This window comes from Pseudorasbora parva, chromosome 8, assembly GCF_024679245.1.
Source record: "Pseudorasbora parva isolate DD20220531a chromosome 8, ASM2467924v1, whole genome shotgun sequence".
Taxonomy (NCBI): domain Eukaryota; kingdom Metazoa; phylum Chordata; class Actinopteri; order Cypriniformes; family Gobionidae; genus Pseudorasbora; species Pseudorasbora parva.
Window position 1 is genome coordinate 7,961,195 of NC_090179.1, and position 20,903 is coordinate 7,982,097.

The following is a 20,903-nucleotide window of genomic DNA, read 5'->3' on the forward strand; positions in this document are numbered from 1 at the left end:
TGCCACTCTTTATTTTCGTTTGTGTTCTCTTCCAAATCAGGAAAATTCTGTCAAGTCCTTCACTGCCTCAAGATCTCCATAGGATCAACTCCTCCTGCTGCATATCGTGTCCAGTTACATCGAGTTTATACTCCCTTGACAAAGACATCAAAGGATGTTTCGTCTTTCTGCCCACTTTTTTTCTCACGAAAACGTAGAGGCCACGCCTTCTTCAGTGCTTGTACACTGGTACCATCGATAAGTCTGACAACACCCTTCTTTCAGCAGATGCTCTATGATATCATAGTGGAATTAGGCCATATGTGAACAATGAAGCTTTAACATACCCTTTCCCTAAAATTATTGAGCTGTTGCATATATCAGTGTGTGCAATAAGGTATACAGTGTCGAGATAGTTTGCTGGGCCTTACCACCTTGGTGAGAGCTTGCTGGGACCTGAGGTGTACATATGCCTTGAGCGGCCAGCAAACTTGTGCTTGCTAAGGCAGCACATATACTAAAATTGGATCGATACAGAGAAGATTAGCATGGCCCCTGCGAAAGGATGACACGCAAATCCGTGAAGCGCTCCATATTTATGCAGCTGTGATCAAGGCCTGCTTCACAGGTCTAAAAGCATCCCCTCCTGCCACTCTTTATTTTCGTTTGTGTTCTCTTCCAAATCAGGAAAATTCTGTCAAGTCCTTCACTGCCTCAAGATCTCCATAGGATCAACTCCTCCTGCTGCATATCGTGTCCAGTTACATCGAGTTTATACTCCCTTGACAAAGACATCAAAGGATGTTTCGTCTTTCTGCCAACTTTTTTTCTCACGAAAACGTAGAGGCCACGCCTTCTTCAGTGCTTGTACACTGGTACCATCGATAAGTCTGACAACACCCTTCTTTCAGCAGATGCTCTATGATATCATGGTGGAATTAGGCCATATGTGAACAATGAAGCTTTAACATACCCTTTCCCTAAAATTATTGAGCTGTTGCATATATCAGTGTGTGCAATAAGGTATACAGTGGCGAGATAGTTTGCTGGGCCTTACCACCTTGGTGAGAGCTTGCTGGGACCTGAGGGCTACATATGCCTTGAGCGGCCAGCAAACTTGTGCTTGCTAAGGCAGCACATATACTAAAATTGGATCGATACGGAGAAGATTAGCATGGCCCCTGCGAAAGGATGACATGCAAATCCGTGAAGCGCTCCATATTTATGCAGCTGTGATCAAGGCCTGCTTCACAGGTCTAAAAGCATCCCCTCCTGCCACTCTTTATTTTCGTTTGTGTTCTCTTCCAAATCAGGAAAATTCTGTCAAGTTTCTTCACTGCCTCAAGATCTCCATAGGATCAACTCCTCCTGCTGCATATCGTGTCCAGTTACATCGAGTTTATACTCCCTTGACAAAGACATCAAAGGATGTTTCGTCTTTCTGCCAACTTTTTTTCTCACGAAATGTAGAGGCCACGCCTTCTTCAGTGCTTGTACACTGGTACCATCGATAAGTCTGGCAACACCCTTCTTTCAGCAGATGCTCTAAGATATCATGGTGGAATTAGGCCATATGTCAACAAGGAAGCTTTAACATACCCTTTCCCTAAAATTATTGAGCTGTTGCATATATCAGTGTGTGCAATAAGGTATACAGTGTCGAGATAGTTTGCTGGGCCTTACCACCTTGGTGAGAGCTTGCTGGGACCTGAGGTGTACATATGCCTTGAGCGGCCAGCAAACTTGTGCTTGCTAAGGCAGCACATATACTAAAATTGGATCGATACAGAGAAGATTAGCATGGCCCCTGCGAAAGGATGACACGCAAATCCGTGAAGCGCTCCATATTTATGCAGCTGTGATCAAGGCCTGCTTCACAGGTCTAAAAGCATCCCCTCCTGCCACTCTTTATTTTCGTTTGTGTTCTCTTCCAAATCAGGAAAATTCTGTCAAGTCCTTCACTGCCTCAAGATCTCCATAGGATCAACTCCTCCTGCTGCATATCGTGTCCAGTTACATCGAGTTTATACTCCCTTGACAAAGACATCAAAGGATGTTTCGTCTTTCTGCCAACTCTTTTTCTCACGAAAACGTAGAGGCCACGCCTTCTTCAGTGCTTGTACACTGGTACCATCGATAAGTCTGACAACACCCTTCTTTCAGCAGATGCTCTATGATATCATGGTGGAATTAGGCCATATGTGAACAATGAAGCTTTAACATACCCTTTCCCTAAAATTATTTAGCTGTTGCATATATCAGTGTGTGCAATAAGGTATACAGTGGCGAGATAGTTTGCTGGGCCTTACCACCTTGGTGAGAGCTTGCTGGGACCTGAGGGCTACATATGCCTTGAGCGGCCAGAAAAGTTGTGCTTGCTAAGGCAGCACATATACTAAAATTGGATCGATACAGAGAAGATTAGCATGGCCCCTGCGAAAGGATGACACGCAAATCCGTGAAGCGCTCCATATTTATGCAGCTGTGATCAAGGCCTGCTTCACAGGTCTAAAAGCATCCCCTCCTGCCACTCTTTATTTTCGTTTGTGTTCTCTTCCAAATCAGGAAAATTCTGTCAAGTTCTTCACTGCCTCAAGATCTCCATAGGATCAACTCCTCCTGCTGCATATCGTGTCCAGTTACATCGAGTTTATACTCCCTTGACAAAGACATCAAATGATGTTTCGTCTTTCTGCCCACTTTTTTTCTCACGAAAACGTAGAGGCCACGCCTTCTTCAGTGCTTTACACTGGTACCATCGATAAGTCTGACAACACCCTTCTTTCAGCAGATGCTCTATGATATCATGGTGGAATTAGGCCATATGTGAACAATGAAGCTTTAACATACCCTTTCCCTAAAATGATTGAGCTGTTGCATATATCAGTGTGTGCAATAAGGTATACAGTGTCGAGATAGTTTGCACCTTGGTGAGAGCTTGCTGGGACCTGAGGTTTACATATGCCTTGAGCGGCCAGCAAAGTTGTGCTTGATAAGGCAGCACATATACTAAAATTGGATCGATACAGAGAAGATTAGCATGGCCCCTGCGAAAGGATGACACGCAAATCCGTGAAGCGCTCCATATTTATGCAGCTGTGATCAAGGCCTGCTTCACAGGTCTAAAAGCATCCTCTCCTGCCACTCTTTATTTTCGTTTGTGTTCTCTTCCAAATCAGGAAAATTCTGTCAAGTCCTTCACTGCCTCAAGATCTCCATAGGATCAACTCCTCCTGCTGCATATCGTGTCCAGTTACATCGAGTTTATACTCCCTTGACAAAGACATCAAAGGATGTTTCGTCTTTCTGCCAACTTTTTTTCTCACGAAAACGTAGAGGCCACGCCTTCTTCAGTGCTTGTACACTGGTACCATCGATAAGTCTGACAACACCCTTCTTTCAGCAGATGCTCTATGATATCATGGTGGAATTAGGCCATATGTGAACAATGAAGCTTTAACATACCCTTTCCCTAAAATTATTGAGCTGTTGCATATATCAGTGTGTGCAATAAGGTATACAGTGGCGAGATAGTTTGCTGGGCCTTACCACCTTGGTGAGAGCTTGCTGGGACCTGAGGGCTACATATGCCTTGAGCGGCCAGCAAACTTGTGCTTGCTAAGGCAGCACATATACTAAAATTGGATCGATACGGAGAAGATTAGCATGGCCCCTGCGAAAGGATGACATGCAAATCCGTGAAGCGCTCCATATTTATGCAGCTGTGATCAAGGCCTGCTTCACAGGTCTAAAAGCATCCCCTCCTGCCACTCTTTATTTTCGTTTGTGTTCTCTTCCAAATCAGGAAAATTCTGTCAAGTTTCTTCACTGCCTCAAGATCTCCATAGGATCAACTCCTCCTGCTGCATATCGTGTCCAGTTACATCGAGTTTATACTCCCTTGACAAAGACATCAAAGGATGTTTCGTCTTTCTGCCAACTTTTTTTCTCACGAAATGTAGAGGCCACGCCTTCTTCAGTGCTTGTACACTGGTACCATCGATAAGTCTGGCAACACCCTTCTTTCAGCAGATGCTCTAAGATATCATGGTGGAATTAGGCCATATGTCAACAAGGAAGCTTTAACATACCCTTTCCCTAAAATTATTGAGCTGTTGCATATATCAGTGTGTGCAATAAGGTATACAGTGTCGAGATAGTTTGCTGGGCCTTACCACCTTGGTGAGAGCTTGCTGGGACCTGAGGTGTACATATGCCTTGAGCGGCCAGCAAACTTGTGCTTGCTAAGGCAGCACATATACTAAAATTGGATCGATACAGAGAAGATTAGCATGGCCCCTGCGAAAGGATGACACGCAAATCCGTGAAGCGCTCCATATTTATGCAGCTGTGATCAAGGCCTGCTTCACAGGTCTAAAAGCATCCCCTCCTGCCACTCTTTATTTTCGTTTGTGTTCTCTTCCAAATCAGGAAAATTCTGTCAAGTCCTTCACTGCCTCAAGATCTCCATAGGATCAACTCCTCCTGCTGCATATCGTGTCCAGTTACATCGAGTTTATACTCCCTTGACAAAGACATCAAATGATGTTTCGTCTTTCTGCCCACTTTTTTTCTCACGAAAACGTAGAGGCCACGCCTTCTTCAGTGCTTGTACACTGGTACCATCGATAAGTCTGACAACACCCTTCTTTCAGCAGATGCTCTGATATCATGGTGGAATTAGGCCATATGTGAACAATGAAGCTTTAACATACCCTTTCCCTAAAATTATTGAGCTGTTGCATATATCAGTGTGTGCAATAAGGTATACAGTGTCGAGATAGTTTGCTGGGCCTTACCACCTTGGTGAGAGCTTGCTGGGACCTGAGGTGTACATATGCCTTGAGCGGCCAGCAAACTTGTGCTTGCTAAGGCAGCACATATACTAAAATTGGATCGATACAGAGAAGATTAGCATGGCCCCTGCGAAAGGATGACACGCAAATCCGTGAAGCGCTCCATATTTATGCAGCTGTGATCAAGGCCTGCTTCACAGGTCTAAAAGCATCCCCTCCTGCCACTCTTTATTTTCGTTTGTGTTCTCTTCCAAATCAGGAAAATTCTGTCAAGTCCTTCACTGCCTCAAGATCTCCATAGGATCAACTCCTCCTGCTGCATATCGTGTCCAGTTACATCGAGTTTATACTCCCTTGACAAAGACATCAAAGGATGTTTCGTCTTTCTGCCAACTCTTTTTCTCACGAAAACGTAGAGGCCACGCCTTCTTCAGTGCTTGTACACTGGTACCATCGATAAGTCTGACAACACCCTTCTTTCAGCAGATGCTCTATGATATCATAGTGGAATTAGGCCATATGTGAACAATGAAGCTTTAACATACCCTTTCCCTAAAATTATTGAGCTGTTGCATATATCAGTGTGTGCAATAAGGTATACAGTGGCAAGATAGTTTGCTGGGCCTTACCACCTTGGTGAGAGCTTGCTGGGACCTGAGGGCTACATATGCCTTGAGCGGCCAGCAAAGTTGTGCTTGCTAAGGCAGCACATATACTAAAATTGGATCGATACAGAGAAGATTAGCATGGCCCCTGCGAAAGGATGACACGCAAATCCGTGAAGCGCTCCATATTTATGCAGCTGTGATCAAGGCCTGCTTCACAGGTCTAAAAGCATCCCCTCCTGCCACTCTTTATTTTCGTTTGTGTTCTCTTCCAAATCAGGAAAATTCTGTCAAGTTCTTCACTGCCTCAAGATCTCCATAGGATCAACTCCTCCTGCTGCATATCGTGTCCAGTTACATCGAGTTTATACTCCCTTGACAAAGACATCAAATTATGTTTCGTCTTTCTGCCCACTTTTTTTCTCACGAAAACGTAGAGGCCACGCCTTCTTCAGTGCTTGTACACTGGTACCATCGATAAGTCTGACAACACCCTTCTTTCAGCAGATGCTCTATGATATCATGGTGGAATTAAGCCATATGTGAACAATGAAGCTTTAACATACCCTTTCCCTAAAATGATTGAGCTGTTGCATATATCAGTGTGTGCAATAAGGTATACAGTGTCGAGATAGTTTGCTGGGCCTTACCACCTTGGTGAGAGCTTGCTGGGACCTGAGGTGTACATATGCCTTGAGCGGCCGGCAAACTTGTGCTTGCTAAGGCAGCACATATACTAAAATTGGATCGATACAGAGAAGATTAGCATGGCCCCTGCGAAAGGATGACACGCAAATCCGTGAAGCGCTCCATATTTATGCAGCTGTGATCAAGGCCTGCTTCACAGGTCTAAAAGCATCCCCTCCTGCCACTCTTTATTTTCGTTTGTGTTCTCTTCCAATTCAGGAAAATTCTGTCAAGTTCTTCACTGCCTCAAGATCTCCATAGGATCAACTCCTCCTGCTGCATATCGTGTCCAGTTACATCGAGTTTATACTCCCTTGACAAAGACATCAAATGATGTTTCGTCTTTCTGCCCACTTTTTTTCTCACGAAAACATAGAGGCCACGCCTTCTTCAGTGCTTTACACTGGTACCATCGATAAGTCTGACAACACCCTTCTTTCAGCAGATGCTCTATGATATCATGGTGGAATTAGGCCATATGTGAACAATGAAGCTTTAACATACCCTTTCCCTAAAATGATTGAGCTGTTGCATATATCAGTGTGTGCAATAAGGTATACAGTGTCGAGATAGTTTGCACCTTGGTGAGAGCTTGCTGGGACCTGAGGTGTACATATGCCTTGAGCGGCCAGCAAAGTTGTGCTTGATAAGGCAGCACATATACTAAAATTGGTTCGATACAGAGAAGATTAGCATGGCCCCTGCGAAAGGATGACACGCAAATCCGTGAAGCGCTCCATATTTATGCAGCTGTGATCAAGGCCTGCTTCACAGGTCTAAAAGCATCCTCTCCTGCCACTCTTTATTTTCGTTTGTGTTCTCTTCCAAATCAGGAAAATTCTGTCAAGTCCTTCACTGCCTCAAGATCTCCATAGGATCAACTCCTCCTGCTGCATATCGTGTCCAGTTACATCGAGTTTATACTCCCTTGACAAAGACATCAAAGGATGTTTCGTCTTTCTGCCCACTTTTTTTCTCACGAAAACGTAGAGGCCACGCCTTCTTCAGTGCTTGTACACTGGTACCATCGATAAGTCTGACAACACCCTTCTTTCAGCAGATGCTCTAAGATATCATGGTGGAATTAGGCCATATGTCAACAAGGAAACTTTAACATACCCTTTCCCTAAAATTATTGAGCTTTTGCATATATCAGTGTGTGCAATAAGGTATATAGTGGCGAGATAGTTTGCTGGGCCTTACCACCTTGGTGAGAGCTTATTGGGACCTGAGGGGTATATATGCCTTGAGCGGCCAGCAAACTTGTGCTTGCTAAGGCAGCACATATACTAAAATTGGATCGATACAGAGAAGATTAGCATGGCCCCTGCGAAAGGATGACACGCAAATCCGTGAAGCGCTCCATATTTATGCAGCTGTGATCAAGGCCTGCTTCACAGGTCTAAAAGCATCCCCTCCTGCCACTCTTTATTTTCGTTTGTGTTCTCTTCCAAATCAGGAAAATTCTGTCAAGTTCTTCACTGCCTCAAGATCTCCATAGGATCAACTCCTCCTGCTGCATATCGTGTCCAGTTACATCGAGTTTATACTCCCTTGACAAAGACATCAAATGATGTTTCGTCTTTCTGCCCACTTTTTTTCTCACGAAAACGTAGAGGCCACGCCTTCTTCAGTGCTTGTACACTGGTACCATCGATAAGTCTGACAACACCCTTCTTTCAGCAGATGCTCTATGATATCATGGTGGAATTAGGCCATATGTGAACAATGAAGCTTTAACATACCCTTTCCCTAAAATGATTGAGCTGTTGCATATATCAGTGTGTGCAATAAGGTATACAGTGTCGAGATAGTTTGCTGGGCCTTACCACCTTGGTGAGAGCTTGCTGGGACCTGAGGTGTACATATGCCTTGAGCGCCGGCCAACTTGTGCTTGCTAAGGCAGCACATATACTAAAATTGGATCGATACAGAGAAGATTAGCATGGCCCCTGCGAAAGAAAGACACGCAAATCCGTGAAGCGCTCCATATTTATGCAGCTGTGATCAAGGCCTGCTTCACAGGTCTAAAAGCATCCCCTCCTGCCACTCTTTATTTTCGTTTGTGTTCTCTTCCAAATCAGGAAAATTCTGTCAAGTTCTTCAATGCCTCAAGATCTCCATAGGATCAACTCCTCCTGCTGCATATCGTGTCCAGTTACATCGAGTTTATACTCCCTTGACAAAGACATCAAATGATGTTTCGTCTTTCTGCCCACTTTTTTTCTCACGAAAACATAGAGGCCACGCCTTCTTCAGTGCTTTACACTGGTACCATCGATAAGTCTGACAACACCCTTCTTTCAGCAGATGCTCTATGATATCATGGTGGAATTAGGCCATATGTGAACAATGAAGCTTTAACATACCCTTTCCCTAAAATGATTGAGCTGTTGCATATATCAGTGTGTGCAATAAGGTATACAGTGTCGAGATAGTTTGCACCTTGGTGAGAGCTTGCTGGGACCTGAGGTGTACATATGCCTTGAGCGGCCAGCAAACTTGTGCTTGCTAAGGCAGCACATATACTAAAATTGGATCGATACAGAGAAGATTAGCATGGCCCCTGCGAAAGGATGACACGCAAATCCGTGAAGCGCTCCATATTTATGCAGCTGTGATCAAGGCCTGCTTCACAGGTCTAAAAGCATCCCCTCCTGCCACTCTTTATTTTCGTTTGTGTTCTCTTCCAAATCAGGAAAATTCTGTCAAGTTCTTCACTGCCTCAAGATCTCCATAGGATCAACTCCTCCTGCTGCATATCGTGTCCAGTTACATCGAGTTTATACTCCCTTGACAAAGACATCAAATGATGTTTCGTCTTTCTGCCCACTTTTTTTCTCACGAAAACGTAGAGGCCACGCCTTCTTCAGTGCTTGTACACTGGTACCATCGATAAGTCTGACAACACCCTTCTTTCAGCAGATGCTCTATGATATCATGGTGGAATTAGGCCATATGTGAACAATGAAGCTTTAACATACCCTTTCCCTAAAATGATTGAGCTGTTGCATATATCAGTGTGTGCAATAAGGTATACAGTGTCGAGATAGTTTGCTGGGCCTTACCACCTTGGTGAGAGCTTGCTGGGACCTGAGGTGTACATATGCCTTGAGCGCCGGCCAACTTGTGCTTGCTAAGGCAGCACATATACTAAAATTGGATCGATACAGAGAAGATTAGCATGGCCCCTGCGAAAGAAAGACACGCAAATCCGTGAAGCGCTCCATATTTATGCAGCTGTGATCAAGGCCTGCTTCACAGGTCTAAAAGCATCCCCTCCTGCCACTCTTTATTTTCGTTTGTGTTCTCTTCCAAATCAGGAAAATTCTGTCAAGTTCTTCAATGCCTCAAGATCTCCATAGGATCAACTCCTCCTGCTGCATATCGTGTCCAGTTACATCGAGTTTATACTCCCTTGACAAAGACATCAAATGATGTTTCGTCTTTCTGCCCACTTTTTTTCTCACGAAAACATAGAGGCCACGCCTTCTTCAGTGCTTTACACTGGTACCATCGATAAGTCTGACAACACCCTTCTTTCAGCAGATGCTCTATGATATCATGGTGGAATTAGGCCATATGTGAACAATGAAGCTTTAACATACCCTTTCCCTAAAATGATTGAGCTGTTGCATATATCAGTGTGTGCAATAAGGTATACAGTGTCGAGATAGTTTGCACCTTGGTGAGAGCTTGCTGGGACCTGAGGTGTACATATGCCTTGAGCGGCCAGCAAAGTTGTGCTTGATAAGGCAGCACATATACTAAAATTGGATCGATACAGAGAAGATTAGCATGGCCCCTGCGAAAGGATGACACACAAATCCGTGAAGCGCTCCATATTTATGCAGCTGTGATCAAGGCCTGCTTCACAGGTCTAAAAGCATCCCCTCCTGCCACTCTTTATTTTCGTTTGTGTTCTCTTCCAAATCAGGAAAATTCTGTCAAGTCCTTCACTGCCTCAAGATCTCCATAGGATCAACTCCTCCTGCTGCATATCGTGTCCAGTTACATCGAGTTTATACTCCCTTGACAAAGACATCAAAGGATGTTTCGTCTTTCTGCCAACTCTTTTTCTCACGAAAACGTAGAGGCCACGCCTTCTTCAGTGCTTGTACACTGGTACCATCGATAAGTCTGACAACACCCTTCTTTCAGCAGATGCTCTATGATATCATGGTGGAATTAGGCCATATGTGAACAATGAAGCTTTAACATACCCTTTCCCTAAAATTATTTAGCTGTTGCATATATCAGTGTGTGCAATAAGGTATACAGTGGCGAGATAGTTTGCTGGGCCTTACCACCTTGGTGAGAGCTTGCTGGGACCTGAGGGCTACATATGCCTTGAGCGGCCAGCAAAGTTGTGCTTGCTAAGGCAGCACATATACTAAAATTGGATCGATACAGAGAAGATTAGCATGGCCCCTGCGAAAGGATGACACGCAAATCCGTGAAGCGCTCCATATTTATGCAGCTGTGATCAAGGCCTGCTTCACAGGTCTAAAAGCATCCCCTCCTGCCACTCTTTATTTTCGTTTGTGTTCTCTTCCAAATCAGGAAAATTCTGTCAAGTTCTTCACTGCCTCAAGATCTCCATAGGATCAACTCCTCCTGCTGCATATCGTGTCCAGTTACATCGAGTTTATACTCCCTTGACAAAGACATCAAATGATGTTTCGTCTTTCTGCCCACTTTTTTTCTCACGAAAACGTAGAGGCCACGCCTTCTTCAGTGCTTTACACTGGTACCATCGATAAGTCTGACAACACCCTTCTTTCAGCAGATGCTCTATGATATCATGGTGGAATTAGGCCATATGTGAACAATGAAGCTTTAACATACCCTTTCCCTAAAATGATTGAGCTGTTGCATATATCAGTGTGTGCAATAAGGTATACAGTGTCGAGATAGTTTGCACCTTGGTGAAAGCTTGCTGGGACCTGAGGTTTACATATGCCTTGAGCGGCCAGCAAAGTTGTGCTTGATAAGGCAGCACATATACTAAAATTGGATCGATACAGAGAAGATTAGCATGGCCCCTGCGAAAGGATGACACGCAAATCCGTGAAGCGCTCCATATTTATGCAGCTGTGATCAAGGTCTGCTTCACAGGTCTAAAAGCATCCTCTCCTGCCACTCTTTATTTTCGTTTGTGTTCTCTTCCAAATCAGGAAAATTCTGTCAAGTCCTTCACTGCCTCAAGATCTCCATAGGATCAACTCCTCCTGCTGCATATCGTGTCCAGTTACATCGAGTTTATACTCCCTTGACAAAGACATCAAAGGATGTTTCGTCTTTCTGCCAACTTTTTTTTCTCACGAAAACGTAGAGGCCACGCCTTCTTCAGTGCTTGTACACTGGTACCATCGATAAGTCTGACAACACCCTTCTTTCAGCAGATGCTCTATGATATCATGGTGGAATTAGGCCATATGTGAACAATGAAGCTTTAACATACCCTTTCCCTAAAATTATTGAGCTGTTGCATATATCAGTGTGTGCAATAAGGTATACAGTGGCGAGATAGTTTGCTGGGCCTTACCACCTTGGTGAGAGCTTGCTGGGACCTGAGGGCTACATATGCCTTGAGCGGCCAGCAAAGTTGTGCTTGCTAAGGCAGCACATATACTAAAATTGGATCGATACAGAAAAGATTAGCATGGCCCCTGCGAAAGGATGACATGCAAATCCGTGAAGCGCTCCATATTTATGCAGCTGTGATCAAGGCCTGCTTCACAGGTCTAAAAGCATCCCCTCCTGCAACTCTTTATTTTCGTTTGTGTTCTCTTCCAAATCAGGAAAATTCTGTCAAGTTTCTTCACTGCCTCAAGATCTCCATAGGATCAACTCCTCCTGCTGCATATCGTGTCCAGTTACATCGAGTTTATACTCCCTTGACAAAGACATCAAAGGATGTTTCGTCTTTCTGCCAACTTTTTTTCTCACGAAATGTAGAGGCCACGCCTTCTTCAGTGCTTGTACACTGGTACCATCGATAAGTCTGGCAACACCCTTTTTTCAGCAGATGCTCTAAGATATCATGGTGGAATTAGGCCATATGTCAACAAGGAAGCTTTAACATACCCTTTCCCTAAAATTATTGAGCTGTTGCATATATCAGTGTGTGCAATAAGGTATACAGTGTCGAGATAGTTTGCTGGGCCTTACCACCTTGGTGAGAGCTTGCTGGGACCTGAGGTGTACATATGCCTTGAGCGGCCAGCAAACTTGTGCTTGCTAAGGCAGCACATATACTAAAATTGGATCGATACAGAGAAGATTAGCATGGCCCCTGCGAAAGGATGACACGCAAATCCGTGAAGCGCTCCATATTTATGCAGCTGTGATCAAGGCCTGCTTCACAGGTCTAAAAGCATCCTCTCCTGCCACTCTTTATTTTCGTTTGTGTTCTCTTCCAAATCAGGAAAATTCTGTCAAGTCCTTCACTGCCTCAAGATCTCCATAGGATCAACTCCTCCTGCTGCATATCGTGTCCAGTTACATCGAGTTTATACTCCCTTGACAAAGACATCAAAGGATGTTTCGTCTTTCTGCCAACTTTTTTTCTTACGAAAACGTAGAGGCCACGCCTTCTTCAGTGCTTGTACACTGGTACCATCGATAAGTCTGACAACACCCTTCTTTCAGCAGATGCTCTATGATATCATGGTGGAATTAGGCCATATGTGAACAATGAAGCTTTAACATACCCTTTCCCTAAAATTATTGAGCTGTTGCATATATCAGTGTGTGCAATAAGGTATACAGTGGCGAGATAGTTTGCTGGGCCTTACCACCTTGGTGAGAGCTTGGGACCTGAGGGCTACATATGCCTTGAGCGGCCAGCAAAGTTGTGCTTGCTAAGGCAGCACATATACTAAAATTGGATCGATACAGAGAAGATTAGCATGGCCCCTGCGAAAGGATGACATGCAAATCCGTGAAGCGCTCCATATTTATGCAGCTGTGATCAAGGCCTGCTTCACAGGTCTAAAAGCATCCCCTCCTGCAACTCTTTATTTTCGTTTGTGTTCTCTTCCAAATCAGGAAAATTCTGTCAAGTTTCTTCACTGCCTCAAGATCTCCATAGGATCAACTCCTCCTGCTGCATATCGTGTCCAGTTACATCGAGTTTATACTCCCTTGACAAAGACATCAAAGGATGTTTCGTCTTTCTGCCAACTTTTTTTCTCACGAAATGTAGAGGCCACGCCTTCTTCAGTGCTTGTACACTGGTACCATCGATAAGTCTGGCAACACCCTTCTTTCAGCAGATGCTCTAAGATATCATGGTGGAATTAGGCCATATGTCAACAAGGAAGCTTTAACATACCCTTTCCCTAAAATTATTGAGCTGTTGCATATATCAGTGTGTGCAATAAGGTATACAGTGTCGAGATAGTTTGCTGGGCCTTACCACCTTGGTGAGAGCTTGCTGGGACCTGAGGTGTACATATGCCTTGAGCGGCCAGCAAACTTGTGCTTGCTAAGGCAGCACATATACTAAAATTGGATCGATACAGAGAAGATTAGCATGGCCCCTGCGAAAGGATGACACGCAAATCCGTGAACCGCTCCATATTTATGCAGCTGTGATCAAGGCCTGCTTCACAGGTCTAAAAGCATCCCCTCCTGCCACTCTTTATTTTCGTTTGTGTTCTCTTCCAAATCAGGAAAATTCTGTCAAGTCCTTCACTGCCTCAAGATCTCCATAGGATCAACTCCTCCTGCTGCATATCGTGTCCAGTTACATCGAGTTTATACTCCCTTGACAAAGACATCAAATGATGTTTCGTCTTTCTGCCCACTTTTTTTCTCACGAAAACGTAGAGGCCACGCCTTCTTCAGTGCTTGTACACTGGTACCATCGATAAGTCTGACAACACCCTTCTTTCAGCAGATGCTCTATGATATCATGGTGGAATTAGGCCATATGTGAACAATGAAGCTTTAACATACCCTTTCCCTAAAATTATTGAGCTGTTGCATATATCAGTGTGTGCAATAAGGTATACAGTGTCGAGATAGTTTGCTGGGCCTTACCACCTTGGTGAGAGCTTGCTGGGACCTGAGGTGTACATATGCCTTGAGCGGCCAGCAAACTTGTGCTTGCTAGGGCAGCACATATACTAAAATTGGATCGATACAGAGAAGATTAGCATGGCCCCTGCGAAAGGATGACACGCAAATCCGTGAAGCGCTCCATATTTATGCAGCTGTGATCAAGGCCTGCTTCACAGGTCTAAAAGCATCCCCTCCTGCCACTCTTTATTTTCGTTTGTGTTCTCTTCCAAATCAGGAAAATTCTGTCAAGTCCTTCACTGCCTCAAGATCTCCATAGGATCAACTCCTCCTGCTGCATATCGTGTCCAGTTACATCGAGTTTATACTCCCTTGACAAAGACATCAAAGGATGTTTCGTCTTTCTGCCAACTCTTTTTCTCACGAAAACGTAGAGGCCACGCCTTCTTCAGTGCTTGTACACTGGTACCATCGATAAGTCTGACAACACCCTTCTTTCAGCAGATGCTCTATGATATCATAGTGGAATTAGGCCATATGTGAACAATGAAGCTTTAACATACCCTTTCCCTAAAATGATTGAGCTGTTGCATATATCAGTGTGTGCAATAAGGTATACAGTGTCGAGATAGTTTGCTGGGCCTTACCACCTTGGTGAGAGCTTGCTGGGACCTGAGGTGTACATATGCCTTGAGCGGCCGGCAAACTTGTGCTTGCTAAGGCAGCACATATACTAAAATTGGATCGATACAGAGAAGATTAGCATGGCCCCTGCGAAAGGATGGCACGCAAATCCGTGAAGCGCTCCATATTTATGCAGCTGTGATCAAGGCCTGCTTCACAGGTCTAAAAGCATCCCCTCCTGCCACTCTTTATTTTCGTTTGTGTTCTCTTCCAATTCAGGAAAATTCTGTCAAGTTCTTCACTGCCTCAAGATCTCCATAGGATCAACTCCTCCTGCTGCATATCGTGTCCAGTTACATCGAGTTTATACTCCCTTGACAAAGACATCAAATGATGTTTCGTCTTTCTGCCCACTTTTTTTCTCACGAAAACATAGAGGCCACGCCTTCTTCAGTGCTTTACACTGGTACCATCGATAAGTCTGACAACACCCTTCTTTCAGCAGATGCTCTATGATATCATGGTGGAATTAGGCCATATGTGAACAATGAAGCTTTAACATACCCTTTCCCTAAAATGATTGAGCTGTTGCATATATCAGTGTGTGCAATAAGGTATACAGTGTCGAGATAGTTTGCACCTTGGTGAGAGCTTGCTGGGACCTGAGGTGTACATATGCCTTGAGCGGCCAGCAAAGTTGTGCTTGATAAGGCAGCACATATACTAAAATTGGATCGATACAGAGAAGATTAGCATGGCCCCTGCGAAAGGATGACACGCAAATCCGTGAAGCGCTCCATATTTATGCAGCTGTGATCAAGGCCTGCTTCACAGGTCTAAAAGCATCCTCTCCTGCCACTCTTTATTTTCGTTTGTGTTCTCTTCAAAATCAGGAAAATTCTGTCAAGTCCTTCACTGCCTCAAGATCTCCATAGGATTAACTCCTCCTGCTGCATATCGTGTCCAGTTACATCGAGTTTATACTCCCTTGACAAAGACATCAAAGGATGTTTCGTCTTTCTGCCAACTTTTTTTCTCACGAAAACGTAGAGGCCACGCCTTCTTCAGTGCTTGTACACTGGTACCATCGATAAGTCTGACAACACCCTTCTTTCAGCAGATGCTCTATGATATCATGGTGGAATTAGGCCATATATGAACAATGAAGCTTTAACATACCCTTTCCCTAAAATTATTGAGCTGTTGCATATATCAGTGTGTGCAATAAGGTATACAGTGTCGAGATAGTTTGCTGGGCCTTACCACCTTGGTGAGAGCTTGCTGGGACCTGAGGTGTACATATGCCTTGAGCGGCGAGCAAACTTGTGCTTGCTAAGGCAGCACATATACTAAAATTGGATCTATACAGAGAAGATTAGCATGGCCACAGCGAAAGGATGACACGCAAATCCGTGAAGCGCTCCATATTTATGCAGCTGTGATCAAGGCCTGCTTCACAGGTCTAAAAGCATCCCCTCCTGCCACTCTTTATTTTCGTTTGTGTTCTCTTCCAAATCAGGAAAATTCTGTCAAGTTCTTCACTGCCTCAAGATCTCCATAGGATCAACTCCTCCTGCTGCATATCGTGTCCAGTTACATCGAGTTTATACTCCCTTGACAAAGACATCAAAGGATGTTTCGTCTTTCTGCCAACTTTTTTTCTCACGAAAACGTAGAGGCCACGCCTTCTTCAGTGCTTGTACACTGGTACCATCGATAAGTCTGACAACACCCTTCTTTCAGCAGATGCTCTATGATATCATGGTGGAATTAGGCCATATATGAACAATGAAGCTTTAACATACCCTTTCCCTAAAATTATTGAGCTGTTGCATATATCAGTGTGTGCAATAAGGTATACAGTGTCGAGATAGTTTGCTGGGCCTTACCACCTTGGTGAGAGCTTGCTGGGACCTGAGGTGTACATATGCCTTGAGCGGCCAGCAAACTTGTGCTTGCTAAGGCAGCACATATACTAAAATTGGATCTATACAGAGAAGATTAGCATGGCCACAGCGAAAGGATGACACGCAAATCCGTGAAGCGCTCCATATTTATGCAGCTGTGATCAAGGCCTGCTTCACAGGTCTAAAAGCATCCCCTCCTGCCACTCTTTATTTTCGTTTGTGTTCTCTTCCAAATCAGGAAAATTCTGTCAAGTTCTTCACTGCCTCAAGATCTCCATAGGATCAACTCCTCCTGCTGCATATCGTGTCCAGTTACATCGAGTTTATACTCCCTTGACAAAGACATCAAATGATGTTTCGTCTTTCTGCCCACTTTTTTTCTCACGAAAATGTAGAGGCCACGCCTTCTTCAGTGCTTGTACACTGGTACCATCGATAAGTCTGACAACACCCTTCTTTCAGCAGATGCTCTATGATATCATGGTGGAATTAGGCCATATGTGAACAATGAAGCTTTAACATACCCTTTCCCTAAAATGATTGAGCTGTTGCATATATCAGTGTGTGCAATAAGGTATACAGTGTCGAGATAGTTTGCTGGGCCTTACCACCTTGGTGAGAGCTTGCTGGGACCTGAGGTGTACATATGCCTTGAGCGGCCAGCAAAGTTGTGCTTGCTAAGGCAGCACATATACTAAAATTGGATCGATACAGAGAAGATTAGCATGGCCACAGCGAAAGGATGACACGCAAATCCGTGAAGCGCTCAATATTTATGCAGCTGTGATCAAGGCCTGCTTCACAGGTCTAAAAGCATCCCCTTCTGCCACTCTTTATTTTCGTTTGTGTTCTCTTCCAAATCAGGAAAATTCTGTCAAGTCCTTCACTGCCTCAAGATCTCCATAGGATCAACTCCTCCTGCTGCATATCGTGTCCAGTTACATCGAGTTTATACTCCCTTGACAAAGACATCAAAGGATGTTTCGTCTTTCTGCCAACTTTTTTTCTCACGAAAACGTAGAGGCCACGCCTTCTTCAGTGCTTGTACACTGGTACCATCGATAAGTCTGACAACACCCTTCTTTCAGCAGATGCTCTATGATATCATGTTGGAATTAGGCCATATGTGAACAATGAAGCTTTAACATACCCTTTCCCTAAAATTATTGAGCTGTTGTATATATCAGTGTGTGCAATAAGGTATATAGTGGCGAGATAGTTTGCTGGGCCTTACCACCTTGGTGAGAGCTTATTGGGACCTGAGGGGTATATATGCCTTGAGCGGCCAGCAAACTTGTGCTTGCTAAGGCAGCACATATACTAAAATTGGATCGATACAGAGAAGATTAGCATGGCCCCTGCGAAAGGATGACACACAAATCCGTGAAGCGCTCCATATTTATGCAGCTGTGATCAAGGCCTGCTTCACAGGTCTAAAAGCATCCCCTCCTGCCACTCTTTATTTTCGTTTGTGTTCTCTTCCAAATCAGGAAAATTCTGTCAAGTTCTTCACTGCCTCAAGATCTCCATAGGATCAACTCCTCCTGCTGCATATCGTGTCCAGTTACATCGAGTTTATACTCCCTTGACAAAGACATCAAATGATGTTTCGTCTTTCTGCCCACTTTTTTTCTCACGAAAACGTAGAGGCCACGCCTTCTTCAGTGCTTGTACACTGGTACCATCGATAAGTCTGACAACACCCTTCTTTCAGCAGATGCTCTGTGATATCATGGTGGAATTAGGCCATATGTGAACAATGAAGCTTTAACATACCCTTTCCCTAAAATGATTGAGCTGTTGCATATATCAGTGTGTGCAATAAGGTATACAGTGGCGAGATAGTTTGCTGGGCCTTACCACCTTGGTGAGAGCTTGCTGGGACCTGAGGTGTACATATGCCTTGAGCGGCCAGCAAAGTTGTGCTTGCTAAGGCAGCACATATACTAAAATTGGATCGATACAGAGAAGATTAGCATGGCCCCTGCGAAAGGATGACACGCAAATCCGTGAAGCGCTCCATATTTATGCAGCAGTGATCAAGGCCTGCTTCACAGGTCTAAAAGCATCCCCTCCTGCCACTCTTTATTTTCGTTTGTGTTCTCTTCCAAATCAGGAAAATTCTGTCAAGTTCTTCACTGCCTCAAGATCTCCATAGGATCAACTCCTCAGGTGCATATCGTGTCCAGTTACATCGAGTTTATACTCCCTTGACAAAGACATCAAAGGATGTTTCGTCTTTCTGCCCACTTTTTTTCTCACGAAAACGTAGAGGCCACGCCTTCTTCAGTGCTTGTACACTGGTACCATCGATAAGTCTGACAACACCCTTCTTTCAGCAGATGCTCTATGATATCATGGTGGAATTAGGCCATATGTGAACAATGAAGCTTTAACATACCCTTTCCCTAAAATGATTGAGCTGTTGCATATATCAGTGTGTGCAATAAGGTATACAGTGTCGAGATAGTTTGCTGGGCCTTACCACCTTGGTGAGAGCTTGCTGGGACTTGAGGTGTACATATGCCTTGAGCGGCCAGCAAAGTTGTGCTTGCTAAGGCAGCACATATACTAAAATTGGATCGATACAGAGAAGATTAGCATGGCCCCTGCGAAAGGATGACACGCAAATCCGTGAAGCGCTCCATATTTATGCAGCTGTGATCAAGGCCTGCTTCACAGGTCTAAAAGCATCCCCTCCTGCCACTCTTTATTTTCGTTTGTGTTCTCTTCCAAATCAGGAAAATTCTGTCAAGTCCTTCACTGCCTCAAGATCTCCATAGGATCAACTCCTCCTGCTGCATATCGTGTCCAGTTACATCGAGTTTATACTCCCTTGACAAAGACATCAAAGGATGTTTCGTCTTTCTGCCAACTTTTTTTCTCACGAAAACGTAGAGGCCACGCCTTCTTCAGTGCTTGTACACTGGTACCATCGATAAGTCTGACAACACCCTTCTTTCAGCAGATGCTCTATGATATCATGGTGGAATTAGGCCATATGTGAACAATGAAGCTTTAACATACCCTTTCCCTAAAATTATTGAGCTGTTGCATATATCAGTGTGTGCAATAAGGTATACAGTGTCGAGATAGTTTGCACCTTGGTGAGAGCTTGCTGGGACCTGAGGTGTACATATGCCTTGAGCGGCCAGCAAAGTTGTGCTTGATAAGGCAGCACATATACTAAAATTGGATCGATACAGAGAAGATTAGCATGGCCCCTGCGAAAGGATGACACGCAAATCCGTGAAGCGCTCCATATTTATGCAGCTGTGATCAAGGCCTGCTTCACAGGTCTAAAAGCATCCTCTCCTGCCACTCTTTATTTTCGTTTGTGTTCTCTTCCAAATCAGGAAAATTCTGTCAAGTCCTTCACTGCCTCAAGATCTCCATAGGATTAACTCCTCCTGCTGCATATCGTGTCCAGTTACATCGAGTTTATACTCCCTTGACAAAGACATCAAAGGATGTTTCGTCTTTCTGCCAACTTTTTTTCTCACGAAAACGTAGAGGCCACGCCTTCTTCAGTGCTTGTACACTGGTACCATCGATAAGTCTGACAACACCCTTCTTTCAGCAGATGCTCTATGATATCATGGTGGAATTAGGCCATATATGAACAATGAAGCTTTAACATACCCTTTCCCTAAAATTATTGAGCTGTTGCATATATCAGTGTGTGCAATAAGGTATACAGTGTCGAGATAGTTTGCTGGGCCTTACCACCTTGGTGAGAGCTTGCTGGGACCTGAGGTGTACATATGCCTTGAGCGGCCAGCAAACTTGTGCTTCCTAAGGCAGCACATATACTAAAATTGGATCTATACAGAGAAGATTAGCATGGCCACAGCGAAAGGATGACACGCAAATCCGTGAAGCGCTCCATATTTATGCAGCTGTGATCAAGGCCTGCTTCACAGGTCTAAAAGCATCCCCTCCTGCCACTCTTTATTTTCGTTTGTGTTCTCTTCCAAATCAGGAAAATTCTGTCAAGTCCTTCACTGCCTCAAGATCTCCATAGGATCAACTCCTCCTGCTGCATATCGTGTCCAGTTACATCAAGTTTATACTCCCTTGACAAAGACATCAAAGGATGTTTCGTCTTTCTGCCAACTTTTTTTCTCACGAAAACGTAGAGGCCACGCCTTCTTCAGTGCTTGTACACTGGTACCATCGATAAGTCTGACAACACCCTTCTTTCAGCAGATGCTCTATGATATCATGGTGGAATTAGGCCATATGTGAACAATGAAGCTTTAACATACCCTTTCCCT

At 44.3% G+C, this 20,903-nt stretch overlaps 33 non-coding genes across 33 annotated transcripts; all 33 read left to right on the forward strand.

Moving 5' to 3' along the window:
- Nucleotides 1-472: 472 nt before the first annotated feature.
- On the forward strand, nt 473-579 carry LOC137085727 (U6 spliceosomal RNA). Its single transcript, XR_010907286.1, has one exon. It is a non-coding gene; the product is annotated as a U6 spliceosomal RNA (small nuclear RNA).
- A 519-nt stretch (nt 580-1,098) lies between these two features.
- On the forward strand, nt 1,099-1,205 carry LOC137085407 (U6 spliceosomal RNA). The gene has a single exon (XR_010907000.1). It is a non-coding gene; the product is annotated as a U6 spliceosomal RNA (small nuclear RNA).
- Nucleotides 1,206-1,724: 519 nt separating this feature from the next.
- On the forward strand, nt 1,725-1,831 carry LOC137085728 (U6 spliceosomal RNA). Its single transcript, XR_010907287.1, has one exon. It is a non-coding gene; the product is annotated as a U6 spliceosomal RNA (small nuclear RNA).
- Nucleotides 1,832-2,350: 519 nt separating this feature from the next.
- Nucleotides 2,351-2,457, forward strand: LOC137085729 (U6 spliceosomal RNA). Its single transcript, XR_010907288.1, has one exon. It is a non-coding gene; the product is annotated as a U6 spliceosomal RNA (small nuclear RNA).
- Nucleotides 2,458-2,964: 507 nt separating this feature from the next.
- Nucleotides 2,965-3,071, forward strand: LOC137085808 (U6 spliceosomal RNA). Its single transcript, XR_010907364.1, has one exon. It is a non-coding gene; the product is annotated as a U6 spliceosomal RNA (small nuclear RNA).
- A 519-nt stretch (nt 3,072-3,590) lies between these two features.
- LOC137085408 (U6 spliceosomal RNA) lies at nt 3,591-3,697 on the forward strand. The gene has a single exon (XR_010907001.1). It is a non-coding gene; the product is annotated as a U6 spliceosomal RNA (small nuclear RNA).
- Nucleotides 3,698-4,216: 519 nt separating this feature from the next.
- Nucleotides 4,217-4,323, forward strand: LOC137085730 (U6 spliceosomal RNA). The gene has a single exon (XR_010907289.1). It is a non-coding gene; the product is annotated as a U6 spliceosomal RNA (small nuclear RNA).
- Nucleotides 4,324-4,840: 517 nt separating this feature from the next.
- LOC137085731 (U6 spliceosomal RNA) lies at nt 4,841-4,947 on the forward strand. The gene has a single exon (XR_010907290.1). It is a non-coding gene; the product is annotated as a U6 spliceosomal RNA (small nuclear RNA).
- A 519-nt stretch (nt 4,948-5,466) lies between these two features.
- LOC137085732 (U6 spliceosomal RNA) lies at nt 5,467-5,573 on the forward strand. Its single transcript, XR_010907291.1, has one exon. It is a non-coding gene; the product is annotated as a U6 spliceosomal RNA (small nuclear RNA).
- A 519-nt stretch (nt 5,574-6,092) lies between these two features.
- Nucleotides 6,093-6,199, forward strand: LOC137085733 (U6 spliceosomal RNA). The gene has a single exon (XR_010907292.1). It is a non-coding gene; the product is annotated as a U6 spliceosomal RNA (small nuclear RNA).
- A 507-nt stretch (nt 6,200-6,706) lies between these two features.
- On the forward strand, nt 6,707-6,813 carry LOC137085948 (U6 spliceosomal RNA). The gene has a single exon (XR_010907495.1). It is a non-coding gene; the product is annotated as a U6 spliceosomal RNA (small nuclear RNA).
- A 519-nt stretch (nt 6,814-7,332) lies between these two features.
- Nucleotides 7,333-7,439, forward strand: LOC137085734 (U6 spliceosomal RNA). Its single transcript, XR_010907293.1, has one exon. It is a non-coding gene; the product is annotated as a U6 spliceosomal RNA (small nuclear RNA).
- A 518-nt stretch (nt 7,440-7,957) lies between these two features.
- LOC137085422 (U6 spliceosomal RNA) lies at nt 7,958-8,064 on the forward strand. Its single transcript, XR_010907014.1, has one exon. It is a non-coding gene; the product is annotated as a U6 spliceosomal RNA (small nuclear RNA).
- Nucleotides 8,065-8,571: 507 nt separating this feature from the next.
- LOC137085735 (U6 spliceosomal RNA) lies at nt 8,572-8,678 on the forward strand. Its single transcript, XR_010907294.1, has one exon. It is a non-coding gene; the product is annotated as a U6 spliceosomal RNA (small nuclear RNA).
- Nucleotides 8,679-9,196: 518 nt separating this feature from the next.
- On the forward strand, nt 9,197-9,303 carry LOC137085423 (U6 spliceosomal RNA). Its single transcript, XR_010907015.1, has one exon. It is a non-coding gene; the product is annotated as a U6 spliceosomal RNA (small nuclear RNA).
- A 507-nt stretch (nt 9,304-9,810) lies between these two features.
- On the forward strand, nt 9,811-9,917 carry LOC137085826 (U6 spliceosomal RNA). Its single transcript, XR_010907382.1, has one exon. It is a non-coding gene; the product is annotated as a U6 spliceosomal RNA (small nuclear RNA).
- Nucleotides 9,918-10,436: 519 nt separating this feature from the next.
- On the forward strand, nt 10,437-10,543 carry LOC137085736 (U6 spliceosomal RNA). Its single transcript, XR_010907295.1, has one exon. It is a non-coding gene; the product is annotated as a U6 spliceosomal RNA (small nuclear RNA).
- A 507-nt stretch (nt 10,544-11,050) lies between these two features.
- LOC137085809 (U6 spliceosomal RNA) lies at nt 11,051-11,157 on the forward strand. The gene has a single exon (XR_010907365.1). It is a non-coding gene; the product is annotated as a U6 spliceosomal RNA (small nuclear RNA).
- Nucleotides 11,158-11,677: 520 nt separating this feature from the next.
- Nucleotides 11,678-11,784, forward strand: LOC137085413 (U6 spliceosomal RNA). The gene has a single exon (XR_010907005.1). It is a non-coding gene; the product is annotated as a U6 spliceosomal RNA (small nuclear RNA).
- A 519-nt stretch (nt 11,785-12,303) lies between these two features.
- Nucleotides 12,304-12,410, forward strand: LOC137085737 (U6 spliceosomal RNA). Its single transcript, XR_010907296.1, has one exon. It is a non-coding gene; the product is annotated as a U6 spliceosomal RNA (small nuclear RNA).
- Nucleotides 12,411-12,926: 516 nt separating this feature from the next.
- On the forward strand, nt 12,927-13,033 carry LOC137085878 (U6 spliceosomal RNA). Its single transcript, XR_010907431.1, has one exon. It is a non-coding gene; the product is annotated as a U6 spliceosomal RNA (small nuclear RNA).
- A 519-nt stretch (nt 13,034-13,552) lies between these two features.
- LOC137085897 (U6 spliceosomal RNA) lies at nt 13,553-13,659 on the forward strand. Its single transcript, XR_010907450.1, has one exon. It is a non-coding gene; the product is annotated as a U6 spliceosomal RNA (small nuclear RNA).
- Nucleotides 13,660-14,178: 519 nt separating this feature from the next.
- On the forward strand, nt 14,179-14,285 carry LOC137085824 (U6 spliceosomal RNA). The gene has a single exon (XR_010907380.1). It is a non-coding gene; the product is annotated as a U6 spliceosomal RNA (small nuclear RNA).
- A 519-nt stretch (nt 14,286-14,804) lies between these two features.
- On the forward strand, nt 14,805-14,911 carry LOC137085913 (U6 spliceosomal RNA). Its single transcript, XR_010907464.1, has one exon. It is a non-coding gene; the product is annotated as a U6 spliceosomal RNA (small nuclear RNA).
- Nucleotides 14,912-15,418: 507 nt separating this feature from the next.
- LOC137085810 (U6 spliceosomal RNA) lies at nt 15,419-15,525 on the forward strand. The gene has a single exon (XR_010907366.1). It is a non-coding gene; the product is annotated as a U6 spliceosomal RNA (small nuclear RNA).
- A 519-nt stretch (nt 15,526-16,044) lies between these two features.
- On the forward strand, nt 16,045-16,151 carry LOC137085451 (U6 spliceosomal RNA). The gene has a single exon (XR_010907040.1). It is a non-coding gene; the product is annotated as a U6 spliceosomal RNA (small nuclear RNA).
- A 519-nt stretch (nt 16,152-16,670) lies between these two features.
- Nucleotides 16,671-16,777, forward strand: LOC137085452 (U6 spliceosomal RNA). The gene has a single exon (XR_010907041.1). It is a non-coding gene; the product is annotated as a U6 spliceosomal RNA (small nuclear RNA).
- A 519-nt stretch (nt 16,778-17,296) lies between these two features.
- LOC137085442 (U6 spliceosomal RNA) lies at nt 17,297-17,403 on the forward strand. The gene has a single exon (XR_010907032.1). It is a non-coding gene; the product is annotated as a U6 spliceosomal RNA (small nuclear RNA).
- A 519-nt stretch (nt 17,404-17,922) lies between these two features.
- On the forward strand, nt 17,923-18,029 carry LOC137085825 (U6 spliceosomal RNA). The gene has a single exon (XR_010907381.1). It is a non-coding gene; the product is annotated as a U6 spliceosomal RNA (small nuclear RNA).
- A 519-nt stretch (nt 18,030-18,548) lies between these two features.
- LOC137085738 (U6 spliceosomal RNA) lies at nt 18,549-18,655 on the forward strand. Its single transcript, XR_010907297.1, has one exon. It is a non-coding gene; the product is annotated as a U6 spliceosomal RNA (small nuclear RNA).
- A 518-nt stretch (nt 18,656-19,173) lies between these two features.
- On the forward strand, nt 19,174-19,280 carry LOC137085739 (U6 spliceosomal RNA). Its single transcript, XR_010907298.1, has one exon. It is a non-coding gene; the product is annotated as a U6 spliceosomal RNA (small nuclear RNA).
- Nucleotides 19,281-19,788: 508 nt separating this feature from the next.
- On the forward strand, nt 19,789-19,895 carry LOC137085811 (U6 spliceosomal RNA). Its single transcript, XR_010907367.1, has one exon. It is a non-coding gene; the product is annotated as a U6 spliceosomal RNA (small nuclear RNA).
- A 519-nt stretch (nt 19,896-20,414) lies between these two features.
- On the forward strand, nt 20,415-20,521 carry LOC137085443 (U6 spliceosomal RNA). The gene has a single exon (XR_010907033.1). It is a non-coding gene; the product is annotated as a U6 spliceosomal RNA (small nuclear RNA).
- The last annotated feature ends 382 nt before the right edge of the window (nt 20,522-20,903 follow it).